The sequence below is a fragment of the Tiliqua scincoides genome, chromosome 5 (assembly GCF_035046505.1).
Source record: "Tiliqua scincoides isolate rTilSci1 chromosome 5, rTilSci1.hap2, whole genome shotgun sequence".
Lineage (NCBI taxonomy): Eukaryota > Metazoa > Chordata > Lepidosauria > Squamata > Scincidae > Tiliqua > Tiliqua scincoides.
Window position 1 is genome coordinate 53,639,051 of NC_089825.1, and position 13,277 is coordinate 53,652,327.

The 13,277-nt window shown below is 43.4% G+C and overlaps 2 pseudogenes; both read right to left on the reverse strand.

Moving 5' to 3' along the window:
* Positions 1 to 492: 492 nt before the first annotated feature.
* Positions 493 to 609, reverse strand: LOC136654759 (5S ribosomal RNA; annotated as a pseudogene).
* A 9,544-nt stretch (positions 610 to 10,153) lies between these two features.
* LOC136654517 (5S ribosomal RNA) lies at positions 10,154 to 10,269 on the reverse strand (annotated as a pseudogene).
* Positions 10,270 to 13,277: the final 3,008 nt, after the last annotated feature.

Below are 13,277 nucleotides of genomic sequence, written 5' to 3' on the forward strand. Positions count from 1 at the left end.
GAAATGAGAGACCCTTTGAGAGCGATGGAATGAGTAGACAAGCCCATTCAACTCCCGGAGTAACAGCCATATAAAAGAAATATAGAAATGATTCCAATATTTTGGAAGTCATTAAGCCTGTAATCCTATATTTGTTAAACTAGGAATCAGTCCCATTGAACTTAGTGGGATTTATTTCTGAATAGGCATACACCCCAATCCAATTTTGGGTTTACGGCAGCAGATCTGCCGTACTGTAAATCCTGGCATGCTGTCACAAAACGAGTGCCACTGTTGTGTGCTGTGAGACTGCTGATGCAAATGGCTGGAGTCTCCATGTGCATGCCAACAGCAGCCAACGGCTGCACCAGAGCAGGTAAGGTGAGTCGTGGACAGTTCAGCGCAAGATCAGGATGGGGAGTGGTGTGGGCAGGGGATGGTTTGAAGGCAGGAGGGAGGTGGATCTCAGCAGTAGTTGGTTGGCAACCTTCAGTCTCGAAAGACTATGGTATAAGCCTACAGCACCCAGTATTCCCAGGTGGTCTCCCATCCAAGTACTAACCAGGCCTGACCCTGCTTAGCTTCCAAGATCAGATGAGATTGGGCATGTGCAGGGTAACAGTTGCTGTCACTCAGCAGTAGTTATGCACATCAAAATCCTATACCTCTTTTCCCTGCCCAACACACCTCCTGAAACTCTTTAGACTAATGCTAGGTAAAGAGTTGGCATAGGTCTCAGATGACACATTGGCAGCCAGGCAGCTTACAGAAATGTAAGAAAGAATATTTTTAATTACCTCTCCCATGCTGCTGGGTCACCCCAACCAACCATAGGATGCAGTATGGGTTTCATTGGCAGCACTGCATTACGTAGGCTGATGGGGGATAGGAATGGTGTAATCTTGACTTATATGAGACTGCGCTGTAAAGATCCCAATCATATCATATTACCCCTGCTAATTGGGTAAGAGGCACTTTTTCAAGTGGGTGCTCCTTTTTTTAGCAGGGGGAGAGTAACTGGCCCACCTCACCCCAGCACTGTCTGTTCTAGTGGCTGTCTGCTGGTATTCATTTGTATCTTTTTAGATTGTGAGCCCTTTTGGGACAGGGAGCCATTTAGTTATTTGATTTTTCTCTGTAAACCACTTTGTGAACTTTTAGTTGAAAAGCGGTATATAAATACTGTTAATAATAATAATAATAATAATAATAATAATAATAATAATAATAATAATAATAATAATAATAATAATAATATCATGGGCTTACAAGAATGGATCTTGCAATGCATCAGTGGAAGCTGCATTCCAGCAGCATGAAAGCTGCACCGCCACGGTGCTTAGGAACCACAAGTGCAAATGGCTGGAGGCTTTGAGTGCACACCAGTAGCACCCAGATGCCTTTTCAGAGCAGGTAAATTGCCTACTGAGTTGGTTCGGGGTGGGGAGTGAACCAAACTGGGGGAAGGACAGCGTGGGATGGGAAAGATCTCGGAGTAGTGGCACATGCCAAGATCCTATCCACCTTTCCCTGGCCTGTTATGCCCCCTAAGGCTCTTTGGACTTAAACCAGCTAAATCAATGTGTAGGTTCAATGATATCTATTGGAAGCCAGGCAGCCTGCAGGGAGGTAAGTAAAAAAGTTTTTACATACCTTTCAGAGCCCATCTGGTTGTGTCCATTCCCCTGTCCTCCCATGCTTCATCAGTGGCGTGCTCTGGGCCGAAAGGGATTTGGTCTTAAGTCCCCCCCCCCCCCAAATCTATTATTTCATGAAGACATTAGTTAAACTTCTGGTTCCTGTACTAAACTGTAACGACACTGTAACTAAGCCTAAAATATTGTACGTGGAATAATTTCATGTTCTTCCTCATTCTTTCTGGGCATCCCACTTGCTTCCCTTCCTGTTTTATCTTCCTGACTCTCATAAAGCACCAAGAATATGGATGAAGTGATACCAGTGAATACTGATTGGCATCCATATATAAAAACAGAACTCTTCGCTTGCCAATGTGAGAAATACAGTAAAAACAGTAAACCCCCAGATGGAAAAAAGCAGTTATTCACTGATTGCACAATCCTAAGATCCAAGTAGCCCCATTGGGGCTTACCCAGAGTAGGCCTCCAGCTTCTTGTGCTGGATACAGTGGAGGCCATGCGCCATGCAGTTTAGGATTGGACTGTAAGTTTGAGTAATTCATCCCTTAGCATCGAAGGTATCTTTTCGGAAATGATGTGGTTTCCATCGGAATGAAAAAAAAAAAGAAGTAGCAGCTAAATTCAGCTTATGTGTTCCAGGTAAAAACATGATTATGTGGCTGGATTTAAAAGTAATTACCTTTATAAGCTCTGTACTTTAGGTGCGATTACTTGTTCTGAACATCAGCTTTGGGGATGATAACTTGGCTTGCTACCCGCACCCTTGGAGGTCTTTGACTATTCGTCTAAGTCATCCATGTATCAGATGATACACCCACAGATATAGTCAGGCAAGGCTGTGATTTACTAGAGACATTGTAACATGTCCTCAAGGGAAATTAAAATATTTTCTCTGATTCCAATGTGGCAAAATATACCTTATGGATAGTTTAACCTTTAAGCCCTTGCTAAAAGAGAAAGATAAACTGGTAGTGGAACTTTGTGATTTAGGAAAAGAAAAGAAAAAGTCTCATTTAATGCTTCTGCTACATTCTGTCACAACAGATTTTTTTCCAGAACAGTTTCATAAGTTACATAGTGACAAACCTGGATGTTACCTGGTGTTTTTTTGTACAACACTCATAACAAGCACACAAAGGGAACATCTATTACATTTGCTGGGACTGTGTGCAAGTGGCCAATGGCACAGCTCAATGGTTCAGTGAAGAGGAAGGTGAGGATGAAGGTGCAACAATGAGAACCTTATTATGGGGATCATAACACAAATGCAGGCAAGGGGAACTGAAAATAAAAATAAAGAGGAAAGAAAGAAAGGAAATCCTTAAAAGGGAAAGATGGTACATGATTGCACAGGCGAGGAGGCAAGAAAGGGCCACGGGAAATAAGGAGGGTTACCTAGGGAGGACTGGGGCCAAAGCAGGATGGGAGAGGAGAGCTGGGGGAGAAAGGGGAGAAAGGCAAGCAAGGTAGCCAACACACATACAGCACTGATATGCAAGAGGAAAATAACAAAGGAACTAACAGTCCAGTCCTAATAGCCCAATCCTGAGTTGGCTCCTGCTGGTGGGAAGGGCATGCACATTGTCACAAACATACCATAAAGCACATTGCAAATGTGTGGAGGCCAGTGCAGCTGGTGGAGAGGCCTGTACTGGCAGGCCTCTGCCAGTGTTGGAGCAGCGCCCATGGACTAGGGTCAGTACAACACCAGGCAGTGGGGATGAAGGGGGAGGACTGAATGGGATGGGGCTGGGGTGTTTCAAGGCAGGGAAGGTTGGTGAGGGGGAGGGTGTTTCTGGGCTGCGAGGGGGCAAAAATTGAGAAGTGGGCCTTTGCCGCATCCAAACCCCCACCTTGGCCCTGAAATCCTTACATGGGGCAACTCTGTTCTGTGCCAGCAATTTATCTGGCATGGCTCTGAGAAGACCCATGGAGGCTGCTGGGAATTGACCAAGGTAAGGAACAAATATTCCCTTACTTGAGGAGAACGGTGGCTACCTTTCTGCCCATGCTGGATACAGTGGGGGCCATTTCAGCACCACTGTATCACGTTGTAGGCAGCCCAATTAGGATTGGGCTGTCAACCTGTGCCACTGATGCAACTGTGCCAGTGGAGTGCAAGCTGTGTCCTGCAGGGTGCTGTCTGGGGCAGTCTGGAGGTTGCAGCTTTATGTTCAAGGAGCCATTATCATTATCATCAAGGAGCCACTCAAGGAGCCATTAGCATAATCTTGATTGAAGGGAACTGTGCCTCTCTCCCTCCAGGGAGTCCTGGACCACACATGTGGCCCATCTAATCCAGCATCCTAATGGCCACAGCTATATACCTCCAAGAAGCCTAAGCTTGAGGGGAATGTTGCCTGCTTGTGTCCTTCCTGGTGGTATCTGGAGGATGAAGCTGTACCTTTGCCACTTTTGCTCCCAGTCAAGTCACATTCAATGACATCCTGTTCAATGACTTCCTCCATCCTGTGGAGATTCCATGTAGCCATTGCATCGTACAGCTGTTGTAGACCTCTCTCTTCCTCAAATTTGTCTAACCTCTTTTTAAAGAATCTAACGGTCCAATTGTATCTGCCTGATATGCTGGTGGATTCTGAGGTCTGCCACCATACCATGCGGTGGCCATCACAGCTGCCTCTCTGACAGTCTTGTGCAGTGCAGCTGCTGACGCAAAGGCTGTGAGGCCATGCATTAGCGCCACACTGTCTGTCCGCTGGCGTGATGCTGCTGCTGGTGGGGGCAGATCGGAATGAATCAGGCTGGGGCAGGGGTGGATCTTGGCGGCAGTGGTGCCTGCAGGATCCCATGCGCCTGTCGCCAGCCTGACATGCCCTTTTGCCTTGACAGACATATGCTAGCAAAATTGCTGATGTAGATCGAGTAGGCCTATGGGCATCATGGAGTGGCAGAGAAGGTAAGTGGTTCTCAGCCGGCCTGCAGGATGCAGCTGATGCTGCATTGGCAGATCTGCAAGATGTAAGCCAGTCCAGGATTGAACCGGGCCATAAGCTAGTGGCAGTCAAGGTGGTAGTATTCTGCAAATTAATTGTATGCTGTTTTGTTTTGCCTGCCCAAAATCAACTGCCAGTCGATGTCATGTATGATCTCTAATTTTACTGTGGGGAGAGAGAGAGAGAGAGAGAGAGAGAGAGAGAGAGAGAGAGAGCTCTATCTGGTTCCTCCACTCCATGTATAATCATATAAACCCATATATGTCCTCCTTTAATTGTCTTTTTTTCTAAATTAGCCCCCAATACTTCAGTTTTTCCTCAAAGAATTTGCTTCCGTTATTCACTCATTATAGGGTCGAACTACACATTGTGTAGAATGAATGTGTTTGACTGGGTTCCTCCCTTTCTTAGAAATATGGGGAGGAGGAAGGAGCACACAGGGAGGAGGAAGAACAGATCAAAAATGCGGTGGGGGCAGAGGGGCTTTAGCACTTTGCCTCCATCATGGTTCCAAACCAAATCACTTCCTACCACCACTCTTTGCCATAGAAAAAAAGCCTCAGCTGAAAGCCTCACTTCTGGAAGGAGAGTTGAACTTACTGGATACACGGCATTGGTGATACAATTTTAATGTGATGGTTGGATCTGCATATCTGAATTACAATGGCTCTCCTTATCTGTGGGCTCCGCATGAGAACCTGAGAAATCTGAGAACCTCAGATTTCTGAAGTCTGATTACCTCAGAGAACCTCCTGGACGCAACCAGAAATCACTTCCTGTTCACCCCAGTGACTTCCAGTTGTGTCTGGAGGACTTCTGGGGCCCACAGCTACAGATTTCATTATCCATGGAATTTGGTATCTACAGGGGGTCCTAAGGATACTGAGGGCCCACTGCCATTTTTTAGCAGCCATTATTGGGGCTGCCATTTTTTTTCTTTCACTATGTTGCAGCACGAAGGGGTTTGGGGTTTGGGGTTGGGTTGCAATCATAAAAAATCATAAATCATGGGGCTTTAACCCTTTTCCCTTGCTTCAGTCTTCTCAGTCTGGATCAGGACCACCGATACCCCCAGCAGTTCTGTCTCAACCCAGAGACAGAAGCTCCCATTGGTGCCAAACTTCATGGAAGTTTCTCACTTGATGCAAATAGCAGCCATTGGAGCTGCTATCATATGGATTTGGACCATGATGGAAACAAAACCCTCCTACCTCTATGTCATGGTCCAGATCCAGATTGCCTCCCGCATGGCTAGTTTTTACACAGAATAAAATAAGCATGTTGGCCCTAATAACAAGCTTAACGAAACAAGTAGTTTGGCCTTCAGATGAATATTCAAGCTGCTATTTAAAGAGATTTGGACAACACATAGTAATCTATTATGTATCAGGAAAGTATCTATCCTATCATTATCAATAATGCGATGCTGTTTGCTACCCTTAGCCATTGCTACTAGTGAAATATTTTGAGTTTTGAATCTGAATGGGACAGTTTTATCATGAAATTCACCAAATGTTTATGGGCAAACTATTTTGGGTCAACTGAACTTAATGCATAAGGGTAAGTAATAATATTGATAAATATTAGACAAGCATGTATGTGTAGATCCTTGACATAGGATTAAATATCCACAATCCTTTGCACTCTGACTAGGGAGAAATCTGTGGGACAAGTTTCTGAGTATGGAAGTATGGTTCACAATCCATTGGATGGCACACATTGGATTACAATAGCAGTAATTAAACAACAGTGCAATCTTTTACCCATCTACTTGGAAGTAAGGTCAACTATATTCACTGAGCTTGACTGCCAGGTAAATGTGCATAGGATTTAAATAGGGTAGAATTTGGGGTATGTTGTGGGGAATAAATGTGCTGGGGAAATGGTGTGGGCCCAAATAATAGCCTATATCTGTAGGCCACTGGCAGACTGGGTTCACTTTAAAACTCCACCGTTCTAAACTTTTGACCAAATTTGCATCTCCCAAAAGTTTCAGGAATAAATTGCCAAGATGATGATATTCATAGAATAATGATAATGGGTAATCTGCTTATTATGTTAGGTGATCAAATATATCCCAGTGAGGAAGAATTGTTTATTCCCAGTGGGGGAAAAAGCTGTATGTTTATGATATATTAGGAATGTAATGGACATTCATTTGCAATGGAATGAAATTCCACTCTTCATCCCTCCCTCCCTGAAACATGATCTGTGAGAGCTCAAAGGCTGCTTGGAGAGGTAGATAATTAGCTAACCTACTGCCTAGAGAAATAGCTTAGAGAATTTTTTATTTTTTTTTAGAAGTTTTACACAAATGGTTTGGGATATTATGCAAAATTAGCTTCAGTTAGGCTTTAATTTATCTAATTTAATTTAATTATTGGGAAAAGTAAATCTTTGGCAGAGTATAAAGAAAAGGAAGATGTGACGGTGAAGACAGGGGCAAGGAAGGTGCTGGCATAAAAACTACAGCAATTAAATACTGATGGATTTATAGCTGCCTCTCTCAGAGTAAGAAAAGGGAACCATGCCATGACTTCTGTTTTAGAAGGTTCTATATCAATCAGAGTGAAAGCCCTAAACCAGGCATGGTGAAATAGCTACTTAACAGAATTAAGCTCAATTGCCAAACAAGTCTCTTCTCATTTAGAGCTCCTTGCCCTCAGCTGACTGACAGCAGCTCTTATACCAGGGTGATGACATGTCTCTCAAACTGACCCTGCTGCCATGCTTTATACAACAACCCGACAGACAGAAATATATAGTAGGCCCTTGGTATCTGCAGGGGATCCATTCCAGGACCCCTGACAGATACTAATTTCTGTGGATAATGAAATCTGCTGCAGGAGGGCCTCAGGACACCAGTGGACATGACCTAATGTTGCTGGCATGAACCAAAAGTATCTTCCCATCTTGTCTGGGAGGACCTCTGACTGATGCATTTCTGACTGATGTTAAAGCCAGAGGAGTGCTCATATTATAGAAGGGTGTCAGTGGAGTGACTTAATATTAACCCTAAGGAGTCAGGACCCCTGATATTTTATGGTAGCAGCTACTTTAAATATTGTTTTTTTTTAACTGAGTTATAAGTTCTTCAAGTCTGCCCTTGGTGGTTTGCCATCATCGCTGGTCCCAAACCCAGTTAAAAGAGAAGGGTTGGGCATGGGGCTAGCAACCCCACCCCATAAAAATACCTACCGCTACAGAAACAGGATGTGAAACTCAATGTATTCAGTACCAGGATGTCCAAAGATCACATGGAAGACCTTCACTGAAGACCTAATGTCCATCAACCTGTCATGGGATAAAGCAGAGGCTGCTGCAATTGATTGAGTACTATAGAGAGCGCTTACTGCCCAATGCTCTGAACAGTGTGGGAGGATCTAAGTCTAAGTAAGTCTATAAGTTCTTCAGAGAGAACGTGCAGCTTAAAATTAATTTGTGCCAAATCAAAAGTTCACCATTTGAGTTACACAGAAGTAGCATTTCTCCCATTGGCAGTAGTAATGCCAATTACTTAAGGTAAGAGAACGTTCATTCCCTTACCTTGGGGCTGCATTGGTACTGGAAAGTTGGATAGGATTGGATCCTTAGGCTGTAGTTCTGTGCACACTTATCTGGGAGTAAAGCTCAGTGAATACAGTAGATGTAGGATTGTGCTGTCATACAATCAAAAATGGAATTTAACTGCACACAAAAGCTAAGTAACTTCTGCACTGTTTCTAGCCCTCTGTGGAGGGGATCTAAATTATGAAGTGTTAATTAAACAATCAATTTAATAATACTATACAGAATACAGTAATAAATATTTATGATGCAATTAAAAATATACATAAATGTTTAATTTGTAGCTGCTTGGAATTTATCAAGAAGCAAGGTAATTTTTTAAAAGTATAAAACTGACCCAGAAGAATTTCATGCTCAGTCATTTTGGCTATGTGTGTTTCTGCCACCAAATGCATGATTGCAGTCTTAGAAGGTAGAAATATTAATGTGCTATGATCTATTTTAAGATTTCCCCCCTCTTTAATCTTGTCATGCAAAATGACAGAATGTGCTGTATTCAGTTACATAAGATCACAGCATGTCATATAGCATAATGCAACGTAAGTTGACAATGTTCACTTTGATGTGACATGTGCATTATTTTGGAATGCAAGCTTGACAAAACGGTACAAGAAGACAGGAATCTGTGAGTTGATGATCAAGAAGGTGGACACAATTCTAATCAAACTTAATGTTTCTGACATCAGGTTAGTTGAGTCCTTAAACATCTAACAGAGTCCTAATTGTTTGTCTAGCATTGTATATGCTAAATGTATCATAACTGTCTGTCTATAGACATGTCTTGTTCGCTTTGGGAATGCAAAGTACAATGGTGTACTTACATGTTCCAGAATGTGCACATGAAAGATTATGGGGAAATCATGTGTCTGTTGCCTGACATGTTTTTGCACATGCATGTGGAGCTGGGTGCATGCCAGAAGAGCATGACCCAGGTCAGTTTTATAATGTTCCCTCAGAAAGTTTTGATTGCTTTGATCAATCAAAGTTTGCCTCCTTTTTCAGGTCTAACTTTGGTTGATCAAAGCAATCATCCCCCCCCCCCCACTGGCAGCAAGAGAAGCCTTGCTGTCCTTTCTTTCTGTTGGAAAATTCCACAATGGGCCACTCCTATCTGATATAGCAGATTTGAGCCAGTAAATGAGCCACATTGGAGCTTCCTGACATGGAGTTAACAGCACAAAAGAAGTGCCTCTAACCATAGGTTCCATGACCAAATTCAACATTGTATGCTAATTGAGGCAGGGGCCTCCAGAAAATCAAGAAGTTTTTTGCTGTATCCTTGGTAGGGTGCAAAACAATAGAGGTACCCATCCTGAGAATGGAGCATCAAGGGTAATCTAGAAAGAAAAGGATTGTGATGAATTCACCCCACAATAACCTTTATGCTTCCCCATGGGAACTTAAGGTATAAAAATCCAGGATAACAAACCCCCTCATGTCTTATCTTCCACTAGCTTCATCGCTTTTGCTTATAAACAAACTAGTGCTGCTGCATAAAGCACCCTCATTCCCTCCACTACCCAAGAACTGCCATGCCAGCTGGCATCTAGGATGGGTAACAGTCCACCTTCTTCCTTTCCATATTTCTCCCTTCTCACCACTCCTCTCCTAGAGAACTACTGCAAACTGTCTCTAGTATCTGCTGAGCTGCCTCTCAAGGACCCCTTTCTCTGCTGCGGAAGCAGCCTCAGCTCCCTTGCCTTGCCCTCCTGGAACAAGCTAAGGATCCTGCCTGGTCCACCTGCATTTGCCTTCCAAACCCTTTTCTGCTTTTCTCCTTACTTTGGATGAGGAGTTGGCGGTATCTGGGCACTCTAGTACCATGATTTCATCAATGCTGCCTCAGCAGATATAGCTAGGTGACCTTCACCTTTGGGAACCCAGACCTTTGGTCCACAATGCCCTTCTATCTTTTCTGTCTAGCATGTAGGCAAGTTGATGATACATGATCCAAATAATGGTTGGCAACCTTCAGTCTCGAAAGACTATGGTATAAGCCTACAGCACCCGGTATTCCCAAGCGGTCTCCCATCCAAGTACTAACCAGGCCTGACCCTGCTTAGCTTCCAAGATCAGACGAGATCAGGCACATGTAGGGTAAGGATCCAAGCCTATCCCTTTCCCCTCTCACCGATGCGGGCGCTCTGCTGAAGTGCACGCTACATCCTGCAGTCCTGAAGGTCTCTCCTAGGTAAGGGAACATTTGTTCCCTTTGACAACTGTTGCTAAACTCACCCCCTTCCTGTTCCCAGTTCACCCTCCTCCCCATCCCCACTGCTGCCCCATATCTTAAAGAGGCAGACTGAGGTTAATATCTCACTTAATTTAGCTCTTGAAGAAGCATTTCTTCTTGTGTGAGGCAGGAAAAGTGCCTCTTCTAAGATGAAGTTTGCTACTTTTGCTTTCATCTTAGGGAGGAAGTCCTGCATCATAAAGGTTAATCTCTGAGTCAAAAAATAAATAAAAACAAAACCCAGAAACTGGAAAAAGGCAAACAAATGTGTACTTCTCCATATCAAATCCTAGTTACATGGAGGCAGTAAATGGAGGGAGGGGAACGAATGGCTTCCAAATCCTTCTCTCCCAACCCATAAGGATCTCCTTTTCAAATGAAGTTTGTTGCCCCATGCTGCAGTAATTTGGCAGGCAAACTCCCCATCTCAGTTGCCAGAGCACTGCTTGCTGGATGAGGACCCCCCCCCCATAGATCTTTCTCCATCAGCCTACCCCCTCAACTTTAATCCCCTAGGCACACTCTTGCTCATTTCATCCTGATTTTCTGCAGCTAAGAAGCCAAGCAGCCCCCAGGCTTTGGGTCAGTCCTTGTTTCTGGGAGCAGTGCTTCATACTCACCACACTCACAGTTTCTGCAACCAGCAGGTTGTGTTTAAAAATCATATTGCTGCCTAATTATTTATGGGAGCACTTGTTGAATGGATCCAAAGGTTTTTTAACTGGTACACCTAACCTGAGCTGTGGACCAGCATTGCAGTCCTATTTCCTTCAGCTCTGTTCCTCTGAAGATTGTGCCTCAGACCCCCCTGTGGTTCTCTCTCCGTCTCTATAGTACCTCCTCCTGTCTCTATTGTGTTCCTGTTGTTTAGCCCCATGTATTGATTTTAGTGAATATTGGGACTCATTTTTCCACTGAGTCAACACCGACCTGAGAGCCTCTCAATAAGCTTCCTTAATCTCTCCCAATATTTACCTCCCCATTCAATAAATCCTGAAATCTCAAGTGAACCTTTTTATCTTCTTCCTATTTTGGTACCTTTGCAGTTTCAGTGACCTTTGCACAGATGATATTGCAGTAAAGTTGCACAAAGAGTACCAAATTTTGTGAATGGAAAAATACTTCCTAGTTCTTTGGTAGTTACCAATGCTTGGTATCAAGTCAGGCAGAAGTAGACTATGCAGATAAGAGGCAGCTTGAGTCTAGTGTTTGGATGTCCCCTTCTTTCTCTCTATGTGCATTCAGGATCATGTGGACAAACACCCATCTGTTTGCACTTGTGAACCAGCCAAGGGGAAAACAGAGATGGGCTGCGATTCTATATGCACTTTCCTGGGAGTAAGTCCCATGGGGCACAGTGGGACCTACTTCTAAGTAGACATGCATAGACTTGCACTATTAGTGAACTAAACATTAAAAATGATGCAGCTCTAGAACCAATTACAAGTTATGAAGATCTAAAGGATTTCTGCTAATTGGGCAAACACACCTTCTAAGTGGTGACTTTCTTTTATTTAGTGCACTCCCAGGAGGCTGCAGCTGTGTCCAAGTAAGTGAAATAAAGCCCCTTGTGCCCCTGCAGCAGCACAATCCGCTAATCCAGTGGTTCGCACACATTTAGCACCGGGACCCACTTTTTAGAATGAGAATCTGTCAGGACCCACCGGAAGTGATGTCATGACCAGAAGTGACATCATCAAGCAGGAAAATTAACAATTCTAGGCTGCAATCCAACCCACACTTACCCAGGAGTAAGTCCCATTTACTATCATTGTTAAAAGATCATACATAGTAGCTTGTTAAAAGTATAAGTCTGGAACATTTCCCCAAATGCAATCACATACCATGGTAGCATCAAGTCTAATATATTAAAAATAAAATATTGAAATGAATGGGGACCCACCTGAAATTGGCTGTCAACCCACCTGGTGGGTCCAGACCCACAGTTTGAGAAACATTGCTCTAATTGCTTCGCTGCATTCCCCCCTCCCCCGCAGCAACTTACTGTGGCTCCCAAGCTCTGGGAGAGTTTGAGAACTGCAGCCTTAAGAATGTAAGAAGAGCCCTGCTGGATCAGACCAAGGACCCATCTAGCTGAGCTTCCTATATCTTACAATGGCTTACAGTGCCTCAGGGAGCACTCATGACAACAAGATACCTATAGCCCCTTTAAAGGCATTAGGCCAGGGGCCATCACAAAATCCTGGTGTCTCTTTCAACCCTTGGCTGTTGAGGGTGTCTCTCTCATACTTCTTTTTAGATTGAGGGAACAGAGAACTTTTTTAAAAAATTCCTTTGCTGTGTAAACTGCCTGGTGAACTTTTTTGTTGCTGAAAACTGGTATGAAAATAGTAATAATAATAATGCAGCAATCAAATATAAAACTTTAGGTTGAAGTAGAACGACTTTTGCAAAGAAAAGCAAAGACTGTGTCAATAGTAATGGGTGCTTTAGGAGCCATATCCCTGAACTTGGAAAAACACCTGCACACCTTGCAATCTTGGGTGCAAATGAAATAATCACATATGAACCGCAAGAAGCAACTTTATTCAGAACTGCACATATTTTACACAAATATCTCTAGTTATTGGTCTTTGAGAAAGACTTGATACTTAGAAAATGCCAGCCACCATCAGGTGGGCTATGAAGTCAATAATGGTAATGATAATAATAATTGAGAAAATGTTCTGAAAAGCATGATCATTTGTCCTGACATTCTAGTATTGTATGCAGTAATGGAAGTTTTCGCTAAATATGGGATTCAAATAGACAACCACCACCCCCATCTTCAATCTTACATGGTTCAGATGGTCCAATCACTGATTTGTCTCAGGAACACCATACGCCTTCCTTTGCAACTGAATTAGTCCATGGGAAATTCTAGTT